This window comes from Myotis yumanensis, unplaced genomic scaffold (assembly GCF_028538775.1).
Source record: "Myotis yumanensis isolate MYYU_CA2020_CCGP unplaced genomic scaffold, mMyoYum1.0.hap1 SCAF_19, whole genome shotgun sequence".
Lineage (NCBI taxonomy): Eukaryota > Metazoa > Chordata > Mammalia > Chiroptera > Vespertilionidae > Myotis > Myotis yumanensis.
Window position 1 is genome coordinate 18,288,705 of NW_027223770.1, and position 14,862 is coordinate 18,303,566.

Genomic DNA, 14,862 nt, shown 5'->3' on the forward strand with positions numbered 1-14,862 from the left:
GCCAGATTTCTAGAGCACAGGGACCCATTATCCCCTCACTCACTTCCTTGAGCTGCTTGACTTGGTTCTGCCATTTATATTTATCAAATCTGGAAATGGATTTAGGAAACGCACAGATGTCACTGAGCTAAGGGGAGCCTTGAGGCTTTAGGATTTGGCAGAGAAATGCAGCGATGTGCTGGGAAGGGTCCCCAAGTGGTATGAGGGGTCCTCTCTTCATCTTCCATTTCTGCTTCCTGAAGCACATCTAACAAGCAGGGGAGTAAATGGACTAGAACTATAGTGCTGGACCCAAGCTTCATGTTATCTTTCTGTTATGTTCATTTTCTAAATTCATGAGAATTTTCTGGTTAACACTTAGATTTGTCCATCCATCAAATATTTTCCAAGTTCCTCTAACATGCCAGACACTGAAATAGAAGCTGATGTTGTATTGTGAATAAGACAGTCTTTGCCCTATCAGAGATTCTGGCTTATTTAGGTGAAAATATTAAATAAAGGTAGGTCAGGTGTTGTTAGAATCCCTTCTTTTTCTTGAAAGGGCAATCTTCTATAACCTACAATGAGGAGATTTGGACTGACTGTATTTTTCCTCCAAAGGCTGAAGTTCTATGTTACTCCTTGAATCCTCAACCTCAAATAGCATTAACTAGATGAATACAGATGTCCACTGACTCTAAGGTGTGCAGGTTCTAGTCCAGGGGTAGGCAAACTTTTTGACTCGAGGGCCACAATGGGTTCTTAAACTGGACCGGAGGGCCGGAACAAAAGCATGGATGGAGTGTTTGTGTGACCTACTATAAATTCAAAGTAAACATCATTACATAAAAGGGTACGGTCTTTTTTTTTTTTTTAGTTTTATTCATTTCAAACGGCCGGATCTGGCCCGCGGGCCGTAGTTTGCCCACGGCTGTTCTAGCCCATGAATGAGGATGCAAATAGAACCTCTCCTGGCCAGTGAAATGTGCTAACCTGCTGGTTCCCTCTTTAACTCACATGTTAGCTAAAGATACCACTCCAAGATGAACATAAGCTTTCAACATCAAGCACTGAACTCCAGGTAGGCAAATAAATCATGAAATAGAGTCTAGAAGTAGACCTACATATATATGGCATATACAGCCAACTGATTTTGAAATTTTATTTATTTAGATGTTTTTATTGATTTTAGAGAGAGAGAGGAAGGAAGAGAAAGAAAGAGATAAACATTAGTGAGAAACACTGATCAGCTGCCTCTTGCACACCCACTGCTGGGGATCGAGCCTGAAACCCGGGCATGCTCCCTGACCAGGAATCGAACCAGGTGCGTGGGTAGGCGTTCAATTACCGAGCCACACCGTCTGGTCATACATTTTATTTATTAATAGACTTTTAAAATATAAGTTTGAGGTTTACACAAAAATTAAGCAGAAAGTACAGAATTTTCATATATTATCACACTATCTCCCAATTTCCCAGTGTCCCCTGTTATTAACTTCTTGCATAAGTGAGGTGAATTTGTTACAGTTGATAAATTGATATGTTATTAACTAGAGTCCATAGGCTACATTAGGGTCCACTCCTTGTGTTGTACATTCTATAGATTTTGACAAATGCAAATTGTCACATAGCCACAATTACAGTACCACCCAGAGTGGTTTAACTGCTCCAACATCCCTTGTGTTCCACCCATTCATCCTTTCCCAACTCCTCCTGAACTTCTAGCGACCACTGATCCTTTTGCTGTCTCCATAGTTTTGCCTTTTCCAGAATGTCATAACATTTGAGTCCGACAGTATGTAGCCTTCCCAGATTGGCTGCTTTCACTTAGAAATGCACATTTAAAATTGCTTCATTTCTTTTCCTGGCTTGATAGCTCATTTCTTTTTAGTGCCCATGATATTGCATTGTACTGGTGTGCCATAGTTTGATTCATTGACCTACAGAAGGACATCTTTGTTGCTCCCAGTTGGGAAATTATGACTAAAGCTGCTAAAGACATTTGTGTGCAGACTTTTGTATGGACATGTTTTCAATTCCTTTGGGCAAATACCAAGGAGTGTAGCTGCTGGATCATATGGTGAGACTATGTTTAGCTTTGTAAGAAATTGCCAAATTGTCTTCCAACGTGATGGCACCATTCTGAGTCCCCGCAGGCAATAAATGAGAGTTCCTGTTGCCCCAAATCCCTTGCCAGCATTTGGTATTGTCATTGTTTGGGATTTTCTTTATTCTAATAGGTTGTGGTGCTATTTCATTGTTTTAATTTACAATTCTTTAATGCACTGATTTTCAATTGTTGTGACATGCAGGCACACTGGTGTGCCTCAAGAATTTTAAAAACATGTAATACCTGACTATTTAGTCAGGGCACTGACCTCTTTTCCTTTAGATTGTAAAAAAAAAGCACACACAAAAAAGACAACAGACATCACAACAATAGACGTTGATGTGAATGAATAAAAATTATAGCAATTTTTTTTGTTAGATTGGCAAGAAATAATATGTTTTGGTGTGCCACAGAATTTTAGTAATTAGTGTATGTGTGCCATGAGATGGAAAGGTCGAAAATTGCTACTCTGATGACATATGATGTATAGCATCTTTTCAGGTGCTTATTTGCCATTTGTATATTTGCCATATTTTGGTGAGGTGTCTGCTCCTATCTTTTGCCCATTTTCAATTTGGTTTGTTTTCTTATTAAGTTTTGAAAGTTGAGTTTCAAGAGTTCTTTGTATATTTTGAATACAAGTAAGTCATTTATAAGACACCTGTTTTGCAGTGCACATCTCATGCTCTCCTGCCGGAGACCAATTCCAGCATGACAGCAGGGCTGCATCTGGGAATGGCTGATGGCATTTTCCCAAACCTGAATAGGATACATTAAATTGATTTCTTGGCTGCCAGACAGCTAAAGGGCACCTTAATCTACATGTTATTGCCTCCTACTGGCCAAACACCTGAACAGCCGTAGGCTAATTCTCCCATTCTAACAATGGACTCTGTAGAAACCCTGATCCTTTGAAGTGTATATCTCTGCCTCGCCTCAGGACAAGTTGTGTTAATAAAGAGCATGGGGTCCTGAGACAAGGAGACCTTAGACCAGTGATTCCCAAAGTGGGCGCTACTGCCCCCTGGTGGGCGCTGCAGCGATCCAGGGGGGCGGTGATGGCCACAGGTGCATTTGGGGGCATATATCTTTCTGTTTAATTGTTATTAAAATTAAAAAACAAATTAATTTCCAGGGGGCGCTGAGTAATATTTTTTCTGGAAAGGGGGCGGTAGGCCAAATAAGTTTGGGAACCACTGCCTTAGACTTTAAGACCTAAGACCTTAGACCAGTGGTTCTCAACCTTTCTAATGCCTCAAGTTGTGGTGACCCCCAACCATAAAATTATTTTCGTTGCTACTTCATAACTGTAATTTTGCTACTGTAATGAATTGTAATGTAAATATCTGATATTCAGGATGTATTTTCATTGTCACAAATTTAACATAATTAAAGCATAGTGATTAATCACAAAAACAATATGTAATTATATATGTGTTTTCTGATGGTTTTAGGCGACCCCTGTGAAAGGGTTGTTTGACCCCCAAAAGGGTCGCAACCCACAGGAACTTAGCTCCTTTAGCTAAGCTCCTCTGACCTCCAAATGCCTTTCAAAATTATGCTTTGTCTCCGGATTCCTATTTATTAATCTACACACAGCCTTCTCCAGATTTCCTGAACCCTTCTTGATGCTGGAACAAGAACCCCGGCGCTCTCCGAGATGTTTATGGACGTTATGGGGAAAAGGTGAAACCCAGTAAACCGGCTGCGTGAGGAGTTCGAATATGGACAATCATGTGCAACTCTGAGAGGAACACGCATTATGTATGTTTAAACCACGGAATCCCTCCCTTTCCAGGGATATACTTTGGTGATGCTGAACTAAAGAAAGGCTATGTTCTGCAAATGCCATAAAAACTTAGACCAGAAATCAACCAGATGCTGGGGAATAGTTAGGCAGGGTTCCTGGCTCGAGATAATAACGATAGAAATGCTTACCTTTACATATTATTCCTTAACTTTATTAAACAGCTTCAAGAGCAGGGGTCTGGGCTGTGGTGGGCCGGCAGCCAGGGTCGGGCATGGGAACCCTGCATGTGATCTGGGAGGGGGTGTCTTGAGGGGAAGCCAAGTGAGAAAGCCAGGCAGGCTGCCCAGGAGAAGGCCCCAGGCAGAGAGGAAGCAGCTGGGCGTGTGCCAGTTGGAGGAAACGGCATTGTTCAATAAACATTTCACAGACGCTATCACCTTTCTACTATTTGGTTTAGAAATTGCAATCAGTCCAAGCGAAGGTGGGAGGAAGAGCCTGGAGGAATTCCCTGGGCCAAGGAATGCAAGGGTCGAATCTCTTCATGGGGTTGAGAGCCTGGGGCATAGGCATGGAGGGAGCCATTAACGGTGGCCCTGTATGGACACGTTCTCTCCTTCACCTTGGACCCCGGACCCTTTCCCTGGGTGGAAGAGGCTGTGTGTGCTCCTGGGTTCATCAGACATAAGGCTCTGATTGGCTCTGAGACATTTCTCAAGTGGGAAGCAGCATCTCATGACCATTTCTTTGGCGTCTGCTCTCTGGATGGACCAGATGCTGTGGTCTGATTGGTCCCACATTTCTTCCCCTAAAGATTCTAATACCCGTCGCACAATGTCTAGGCTTTCAGTCAGATGTGCCAAGGCCCAGGAACTCTACCTCCTGGCTTCTGAGCAGGCAGATTGTAGATTTGGTCCAGAGGGTATACTGTGGTTGATGGTTGAGTTCTTCTCAAAACAGGATTTTTCTGTGGCATCTAGTGGAGGCCTGGGGAACCACGCAGTCACGGAGCAGAGGCTGATGGAGCAGTTAATCCAGGGCTCAGATCAGCTCCTGGAGCTGGGTCCCTGGACACTTTCTTAGAATGGTGTCTGATTGTAGTGCAGATCCTGGCTGAGAAGCCAGAGCTCCAGGGCCTAGAACAGTGATGGCGAACCTTCTGAGCTTGGCGTGTCAGCATTTTGAAAAACCCTAATTTAACTCTGGTGCCGTGTCACATATAGAGATTTTTTTGATATTTGCAACCATAGCAAAACAAAGATTTATATTTTTGATATTTATTTTATATATTTAAATGCCATTTAACAAAGAAAAATCAACCAAAAAAATGAGTTCGCGTGTCACCTCTGACACGCGTGTCATAGGTTCGCCATCCCTGGCCTAGAAGGCCACCAATCCTTTCTTTGACATGGTCAGCAAATGGCTTTTCTGGCTACCTCCTGACTGTCAGGAGTCCTGGTAGACCTTTCGAAGCTTTAAAAATAATATACAAATTGAAGTCTTCTGGACTTCTTTCTTTTCCATTAAACATTGTTTCCAAGATTTCTTCATGTTGTTGCATATATGTGCCGCTCATTCTTTTTTATGGCTTCGTAATCATCCGTTTTGTGAATGTACCACCCTTTAGCCATTCTTTGTTATTGAGCTGTTAGGTTGCTTCTAGCATCGTGCTATTATAAACAGTGGTGATGAAATCGTTTTAATCTGTCTCCTGGTGCACATATTCAAGAGTTTCTCTGGGGCACTTACGTAGGAGTAGAATTATTGGGTATACTTTATATATATATATAAAAAAGGCCAAATTGTTTTCCAAAGCATTTGTACCAATGTACAATCCTGCCAGTAGAGTGTGACCTTCCTCAAATCTTTGTCCTTTCCAACAGTTAACATCACCAGAGTTATTAATTTTTGCCAATCAAGTGGCATAAAAACTATCTTATGTGGCATTGATTGCATTTCCTTGATTAGTAAGACAGTTGCATTTCATGTATTACTCTGTTTTATGTTTTTTCTCTTCGGGGAAGTATTTTTTTCTTAGTTTTTTTTTTTTTTCTTTCACATTCTTTTATTGGGTCTTTTTCTCATTGATTCATAAAAATAGTTTATGTGTCTCCTCTTAGGCCAACTTTTCTTTTCCTAGCCAGGCAATTTTATTTAGTCTTATGACTTCAATATTTTTTCTATATGCTGATTACTCACAAATCTAAGTATTCAGTCCAACACTTTCTTTTGAACGTCACACCCATGAATCCAACCACATACTCAACATCTTTACTTGGATTTCCCATGGGATGACGTGGCTCCACATTTCCAAAATTGAGCTCATCATCTTCCCACGCTGGCCAAATTCTTCTATTTTGCTTTCTATCTCAGGGATATCACTGCCGATGACTCAGGTGTCCAAACCCCACACTTCATTGTGTTTTATGACACTAGTGTCTCCCTGATATGCTATGTTCACTCAGTCAATTAGGATAGGAATTCCTAAATATCCCCTGGCTCCAATCCTCTCTCTGCATCCTTTGTTCCGTCCTCAGAGGAAACCCTGATCACCGCTGAGCCCTCTACACTGAACTGCAGGCCTGTTGTCTTGCTTCTCTTCGCTCTGAAGCCTGGATGATAGCTCCCTAAATCACATTACGTGGTCAAGTTAAGAAGTTTTTATTTTCCTTGTTAAAAAGTTTGCATGGCTTCTATTTCTTGGGAAGCCCCAAACACATTATGGTTCACGAGACGCTTCATCTGACCCAGTTCACCTCTCATTCCTCACCTATTGCCATGTCCTCTGCTCGCTCTGTGCCACAGTTGTACCAGGTATGGTAAGATTAATAAAAAAAAAGTTAGGAAAAACAGGGAATCATAAAAAATGATATATACATGTGATGCATATTTTATTTCAACTCAAAATACATAAACGTACATTTATCCAGTAATGTTTTGAATTAGAGCCAAGACCATTTCTTGGAGTATAAGCTGATTGGTGTTGAGAGTCTTCTTTCTTGCATAAACCACGCCAATAATGGATTATTTATGACTTCCAGTTAGTGTTGTTTTTTTTATAAAGTGGATCATGAAATTGACAATTGTGAAGCCATGTGAGTGCATAATTCTTCTTCATTTTAAAGACTTATTTTCTCCCCCATATTATTAAAGTTGTTTTACCCATACTTGTTTTGATACTGTTTTCTTTTTAAGACGCATCTGCATGAAATCATTTTAAAGCATTCTACTTAGAATCAAAATAACAACTTTCTTTAAGCAATCATCTTCCATGAGCTTAAGGGATATCTAAATGATATAATTACAATAACACTAAAACTGTCATAAACCAGCTCTTGGAACAAATGCCACTGACTCTCAGTAAGCATGTAACTTGCCTGGTGGAGCGGAATACATGGACTCCCCAACCACGACGCTCGGTGCGCTGTGGGCGGCAGTCAGATTGTTTTACAAATGAGTTAACACAAGGCGAGGTTGGTTAAGAGAATGTCTACTCTATTTGCAGTTCTTTCAGTGATCATCTCCAGGCTCTGGCCTATGTAGTTTCTTCTGCTTGGGATCCTGTTTCCTAATCAAGTTCACTCCTAATTCTTCTTTATGTCTTAGTGTACCTGTCTCCATCTGATAAGCCTTCTCAGACTCTGGGACTTGGATAGAAACATCACAATATGTACTACCAGGTTTCTGTCTCCTTGCCTAAGGGTTTTTTTGTTCTTTTTCTTTTCTTTTCTTTTTTTTTACATTTTGGGCCTCTTTTTTTTTTGCTGGCATTTGCTCTGTGCATTATAAGATGTTTAGCAGCATCCTTGGCCTCCCTTACACGCCAATAGCACTCTTCCCCAAGTTGTGACAAAGATGTTTTTAGATATTACCAACGTGCCCTGTGGGACAAAATCACCCTGATTGAGAATCACTACTCTACATTATAAATGTTCGTTGAATGACTGAGTGACCTTATTACTTGGACTGATACAGAATCAAACAGCAAAAAAGCAGCATATAAATTCAAAAAAAGTACTCAGGTGCTATTCAGACAATCTCTTCATCCTGGAAAATACATTTCAGTGCATTTTTTTATTTGGAGCAGTGCAGCCAACCTAGAAGGTCACTTTTATTATTTACAGGAGAATATTGCTAGTGATGCTTTGTATATTGTCAATGATTTTAGCCAGCCACAAGTCTGTCTCTCCTTCGCCCCGCTTTGCTTTGCCATCTGCCTAAATCTCAGGCCTTCATAGGAAAAAAGGTACACCCTACTGAGGTCTATCAATACATTTCCTAGTAAATTTTGAGCTCCAAGCTCCTCATGTTTGTGTAGAAATGAATACATGTAAGGAAGGAGGGGTGGGCTGGAAGCACAGTGGGCTTAGCACCCCATCCGATTCAACAGTCTCCCCATGAAAACAAGTTCACCCAACTTCTAAGTGGGAATCACTTTCCACATACACTTGGCACTGTCCCACCTATCAAAGGGACATTTACTCATTTGTTTGAACAATATCTTTGAGCACCTAACATCTAACAGACACCGAATCCAGTGCTGGCCATTATACATATATTATGTGATTTACCTAAAAATAGGTTTAGGCCACAGGGACCTGAGTCCATCATTGGGCTAAATGCTGCTCAGAATCCTCCATGTTACCTACGTTTGCCTCCCTTGATTTAAGGGAATGTTGGGAGGTGATTCAGGAGACAAAGAAATGGTTGAAAGACTGTCTTGCTTGAGGAATTGCTTAGAACCCTGAGGTTGTCTACTGTGGAAGAATCAGCGCCCCGGTGACAGATCTCATCTTGAAAAGGGATCTCTCAGCACAGACATCACAGAGACCTTCTTGACTGGCACGCTTGTGCCCGCCACGGGTGACCCTCCTCTGCCCTGACACTTCTAGTTCTCAAGGTAGTGCCCCTGCCTGGCTATATTCGTGTGCTGGCACCGTGGCTGCCAGGGATTCTCACTATGAAATCCTTACCAGCCACACTTTGCCTGGGCAAATGGGCTAACATGAACATCCCCAGGAATAACTGTTGTGGTTGGGACTTTTCCCCCTTGAGTTGTTGGAAATAGCGTCTTGATGACAAACCTCAGAGGGCATGTTAGCTTTCTGTTGGCCTGCAGAGAATCGGAGGGAAATTCCTGCTGGCCTCTCTGCACTGGTCCACCCTGGCTTCATTTTTCATCTCTGGAAGCTTCCAGCCAGGCAAACATACACAGCGTCACCATGGCGACTCTGGGACAGATACATGCATGTGAAAAGAGCATGAGGCAAAACCCTCTGAGGCTTTGTTAGGAGGGGAAGGAGCCTTCAAAACCACCTACTTCTATCCCCCATTGTTCACACAAGAGCAGCTACCTCAGTCATCCATGACGTATCCTTCCCCTGGCTTTGGCTTTGGCTTTGCTTGTGGAAGTGAACTAACGCTCTGGGAGATCTAAGAAGACACTAAGGATAAGCAGAGCCTTATGTCCCTGAACCCACCCTTAAAATGGTATGCCAGTGGTTAGGTGAGGGAGTGGCATCACTTGATTTGGTCAGGACTCTCCACACTGGATTAAGCTCCCTGTTCTCCCAGCAAGTTTTTTCACTTGTCTTTGTGAGTTTCTGGCATTGGCCTTTCTGCCTCTATTCTCACCTGGTTCAGGATGCCACTTCCTCATGTTTGGGTCATTGTGGCAGAATTTCAACAGTTCCCCCTGCTTGTAATTCCTCTGTCTGCCCTCCTTCCCAGTCCCTGGCTGTCCTGTGTACTCAGGTAGACTACTATTTCCAGGGTCATTCTTGAGGGAGCTAGCTGAAGCCTGAAGGATGTCCATCACAGCAGAGAAATGATGGTGGAAATGGTAGTGGTGGTAGAAGTTCAGTGGGAGGCTCTGGAGGCACAGGTGGGGTGGGAGAAATGGGGAAAATGACAGCCCTACCATACGGGGTGTGTCCAGAATGCCATCTCTGCTCACTAGGTAACATCTTTTGGGAAGCTGTGCTGAGGAACTTGGACACTGCACTCTGGTTCTACAGTAGAGTGATGGTGGTTGATTTCAATGACTGTGGTTGGTGCAGCAAGAGGTATTTTCCTCCCCTGAAATAAATGAGTGTATCTTCTCTAAAGGTGAGTACAGAGAAAGGCAATGATCAGGGCCCGCTTAGAGAATGAGCAGCAGATCTGAATAAATCCACTTGCATCAAATCACCTCTTGGTTGTAGGAGGGTCTACTCACTTTGTTATCAAGCCTGGTGTTCTCTGTCTGGTTTTCAGCACTCGCCTCCAGGTGGCCCAGACCAAGTTTCACTTCTAGTTCTCAACACAACCCTCCTGCCGTGGTTAGGCTCCTCCCCTTTTTAGTCCTTGAAGGCAGCACCCAACTGCTGGCTCTCATGTCTTGAGTCCAAGGCCTTTTCTTCACTCTGTGAAGAAGTAATTTTTGAAATGACTTGCTCTGAAGGCCACGCTCAGGACTACTTCCTCCACAAGCTGCATGGACGGCTCTGCCCTCAGGGATCTCTCTCTCCCTCCTCTTTGCAGCATCTCCTTCATCCTCTCCTTCCAGGTTGGCACATAAGTCTTCCCTCACAGCTTCCTGCGTTTGGGCCTATTCTGTTGTAGACGGAGCTCTAGACCTATTCTGTGGGAGACCTATTCTCTGGGGGCAGGGCTAGCCTTGTGGGAAAAATGTGGTTATCACCTGTGGAGATTCTGTTTTCTTTCAAAAGTTGGCATTGTTAGTGTGGCATTGCTCTTGATTGCCTCCCCAAGGCGCATTCCATTCTTCTGTCTTGGTCATAGGATCCAGTGTTATTTCAGTGCTCTGCTCAGCTAAAATGCTACCTTGCCCAGTCCACTACCAAGCTGAGGGTTAGCAATAAAAGACAAGCAAATATTGTTGGGCCAGACTTCTGGGCACATTTCTTTAGAGCAGCAGTTTTCAACCTGTGGGTCGCGACCCCTTTGGCGGTCGAACGACCCTTTCACAGGGGTCGCCTAAGACCATCCTGCATATCAGATATTTACATGACGATTCATAACAGTAGCAACATTACAGTTATGAAGTAGCAACGAACATAATTTTATGGTTGGGTCACAACATGAGGAACTGTATTTAAAGGGCCAGAAGGTTGAGAACCACTGCTTTAGAGGAAGACAGGGATAGATGTTTTACAAATATTTATCCCAGTTTATGACTTGACTTTTTATTTTCTTAATCTTATCTTCCAAAGGGTAAAATTTTCAGTTTTGATCAAGTCCACTTTGTCACTTCTTTATTTTATACTGAATGCATTTTGTGTCATATCCAAGAAGTCTTTGCCTAAACCAGTGAGGGCGAACCTTTTGAGCTCGGCGTGTCAGCATTTTGAAAAACCCTAACTTAACGCTGGTGCCGTGTCACATATAGAAATTTTTTGATATTTGCAACCATAGTAAAACAAAGATTTATATTTTTGATATTTATTTTATATATTTAAATGCCATTTAACAAAGAAAAATCAACCAAAAAAATGAGTTCCCGTGTCACCTGACACGCGTGTCATGGGTTCACCATCACTGGCCTAAACCGTGGTCACAAAGATTTTCTCCTAGTTTCACACTTACTTTTAGGCCTATGATCCATTTTGAGTTAATGTTTATACTGTATAAGGTATCAGGTAAGGGTCGAGGTTAATGTTTTCTTTCTCTGAATAAAGATGTTCAATATTCCCAGCACCATGTATTTAAATAACCCGTATTTTAACCTAACATCAGAGACCTCTATGGGTGGGCTTTGGGGGGGGGGGGGGGGGGCAGGTCCTAAAACTACTTGTAGTTGTACATAACGTTTTGTGAGTATGTGTACATATGACTTAGGAATGAAAGAGTGGAAGCAGAGATGATCTCCAGGTTTCATCAGATTGTGGAAGGGTCCTCTGATCCCCAAAAGGGGTTACCACTCTAATGTAACTTAACCTTCTTCTTCACCTCACTAAATAAAGGCAGCCATGAAACAAAAGAAAGAGATGTCAAAGACTGCGTGTGAGCAGCCTTAGAGTTCTTGGGAAGAAAATGATATGATCTGTTGGGAGTACGCCTGAACAAACATACACAAATTATTCTTAATAACAGTATTAAAGTTGAGGCTGTAAAACCTTGTTAACTGATCCTGGGCATCTTTAACATCCTACATAATTCAAAGCAACTGTGTGGTTGTTTCAAAGTCTAGTCTTCTGGGCGACTCCGTTTTACATGGATGAGCCTTGCTGAGCGAGAGTATTTAAGACCTAAGTTGACAATGAAACTTTAATTAAGGAGATTTTTTTAATGTGACGAAAATTAGTATTTGAAATTCAGACTTTTGTAATCCCCAAATGTCAACTCGCGCTAAGCATCGGCGATCATCCTTCATCTCCCTGGAATGGTCACGAGGCTCTGAAAGCAGTGCGCTGCTTGACTTCCAGAGCTGCAAGATGTCTACTCACCCAAGGGGATGAGGAGATGAAATGCCTCCATGATAGGAGAGAGAGCTCGACTCCCTTTGGTCTTCACTCACTGTGGCAGCTTCTTGCACCACATTTTCCAAATTTTCAGTTAGGCCACCCATAAGCTGACCTTTCCATGTCTCCGCTTCCTAAAGAGCACTCCACTGTGACTCAGACCAAGTCTGCAGGGCTTCCTTGGTCCAGCGAGGTCACAGGCTCAGAGAGCTAGGAGGAATCCTGTACATGATCTGCTGACTCCTTTCATTGCAGTGGAGACAATCAAATCCCGGATAAGTGAAGTCACTTGCCCAAGGTCACACAATTAGAGGTAGAACTGCAACTGGAAGCTGGGTATCCTGCCTGCCAAGCCAGCATTCTTTCCATTACTTACAGAATAGAAAATGGAAAAGTAAACAGACCAAGGAGTCAGCCAGACTTAGGTTTGGATTCTGACGTGTTGCTTATAACCTATTGTAACTTTGGGAAAGTCAGTTAACCATCCTAAGCTTCAGTGTCCTCATTGAGAAATAGAGATAAGTCTTCAGCAAATATTGATCAAGTTCCTTTCCTAGACTGGCACATGCTGGGTTTGGTCCTGGGTACATAGTAGGGAATGATACAGGCCAAGTCCCTTAGCCCAAGACCTAAAGCTTACATCCCAGGGTATATAAAGGATAATATAAGTGCCTCTCTGAGAAGGTTATTGCAAGCATTAAATAAGGTAATAAATTTGAATCTCTTAGCACAGTGCTTGACAGAATAGACTTTTAATAAATGGTAACAACAGTTATGATAATCACTATATATTATCCACATATACAGTCACAGTCTCCCCCAAAGAAGGCCAACTCCTGGGGTGGCAGGGCCCGGCCTTAGATTCAGTTTTAGTAACACAGTATCAAGGGTCCTCTAGGCATCTCACAACAGATTTGAGAGACCAGAGGACTGTCCTAACCTATCTAAAAACTCTAAGTCCTCACTTCTGAATGTCTCTGATGACCTATTGATTAATCCAGATGCTACCCTTAGTTTCTCAACTGGGACCGCTCCTGAAAACCCGCAGGGGCTGGGGACCCTCTGCCAGCCCCCTGTGCCTCACAGCTGGTAAGTTTCTAGTGGCCCACTTAGCTCCATTGTGCTCCCCTGGCTTCTGGGTTGCGGTCACCAGGCCCTGCTTGGGTTCTGGCTCTGGTCTACCATTTGGCTCCCTGATCCCTCATGTGGGACTGGTTTGCTCTCTCCTGCCCAGCCCTGATGTCCTCCCTAGCTCCTCTCAAGCTGTCGTTGATACATTTTCTGCCAACATTCTAGCATAAGCTCTTAGAACATGAAGTTTACTCCCTGTCTCAGACTTATCCCCTCTCCAGGCCTGTTCTAAAGTAATTGGACTTTTGGGTGGGGAGAAAAGCTCTTGGCTTTAAAAGCTAGTAAATTCTCTACTCTATCCACCCTCCTTTCACATACAGGGCAGGGAGAGGCATGACTTGGGTTGGAGGGTATAGAGACAGCTATTTGGAAAGGAGGAAATATGGGAATTAGAATGACCCATTTATTCATAGCAAAGTGCTGCTGGAATCACATCTCTCCTTCCACTGTCAAATCTCAATGGTTTTCTTGTGAAATTTTCCTGATATATTGGAGTCTACAATCTCAGTTCAATCCCTAGGCTTTGCAAATCAGAGGAGATTAGGGTTGAAAAATGAGCAAGTTTAAAAGAGTGTATGTATGTATAACAAGCCAATTTTTTAGAAGTCCATGTCTCTACATATTTCCTTTGGTGAAGATAATTGAAAATTAGGTAATAACAATATCCAAAAATGATGGAGCATTTGGAGATACTAAATAGTCTAGATATATTGACTTACTTAAGCCTTAAAACAACACTATGAAGTAGCACTACTAAAATTCACTTTAATATAGATGAAGAAATCGAGGCACCAAGATATGAAGTAATTGGTCCAAGGACACGCAGCTGAGATACAACCCCTGGCAATTTAGCTTCTTAGTTACCATGCAATGTCACCTATGATCCACTTATGACTCAGTAACTCACACAACAGAAAAGCCTTTTATCTTCTCCCAGGAAAGAACAATAGTTTAACATGAGTGCACATTCCGCACACATTTTGTTGTCAGAAACTGTTACTAGGGCAGCAGAATGGGAGGAGCAGCCATATGTGCCAGGCTGCGATTTTCCTCCCTGCTGCGTTAAGGCCATAAGGGCAGCTCCTTCCTCTTCTCATTTGGCCTGCAACCTTCCATCCCTCCTCAGTGGCAGCCTCTGGTCCATCTAGTGCAGCGGTTCTCAACCTGTGGGTCGAGACCCCTTTGGCGGTCGAACGACCCTTTCACAGGGGTCGCCTAAGACCATCCTGCATATCAGATATTTACATGACGATTCATAACAGTAGCAACATGACAGTTATGAAGTAGCAACGAAAATAATTTTATGGTTGGGTCACAACATGGGGAACTGTATTTAAAGGGCCAGAAGGTTGAGAACCACTGATCTAGTGGGAAGGCCTCTTTCTTGTCCAGACTGTCTGTGTTTGAGTGAGCTTGTTCAAAAATTTCAGATT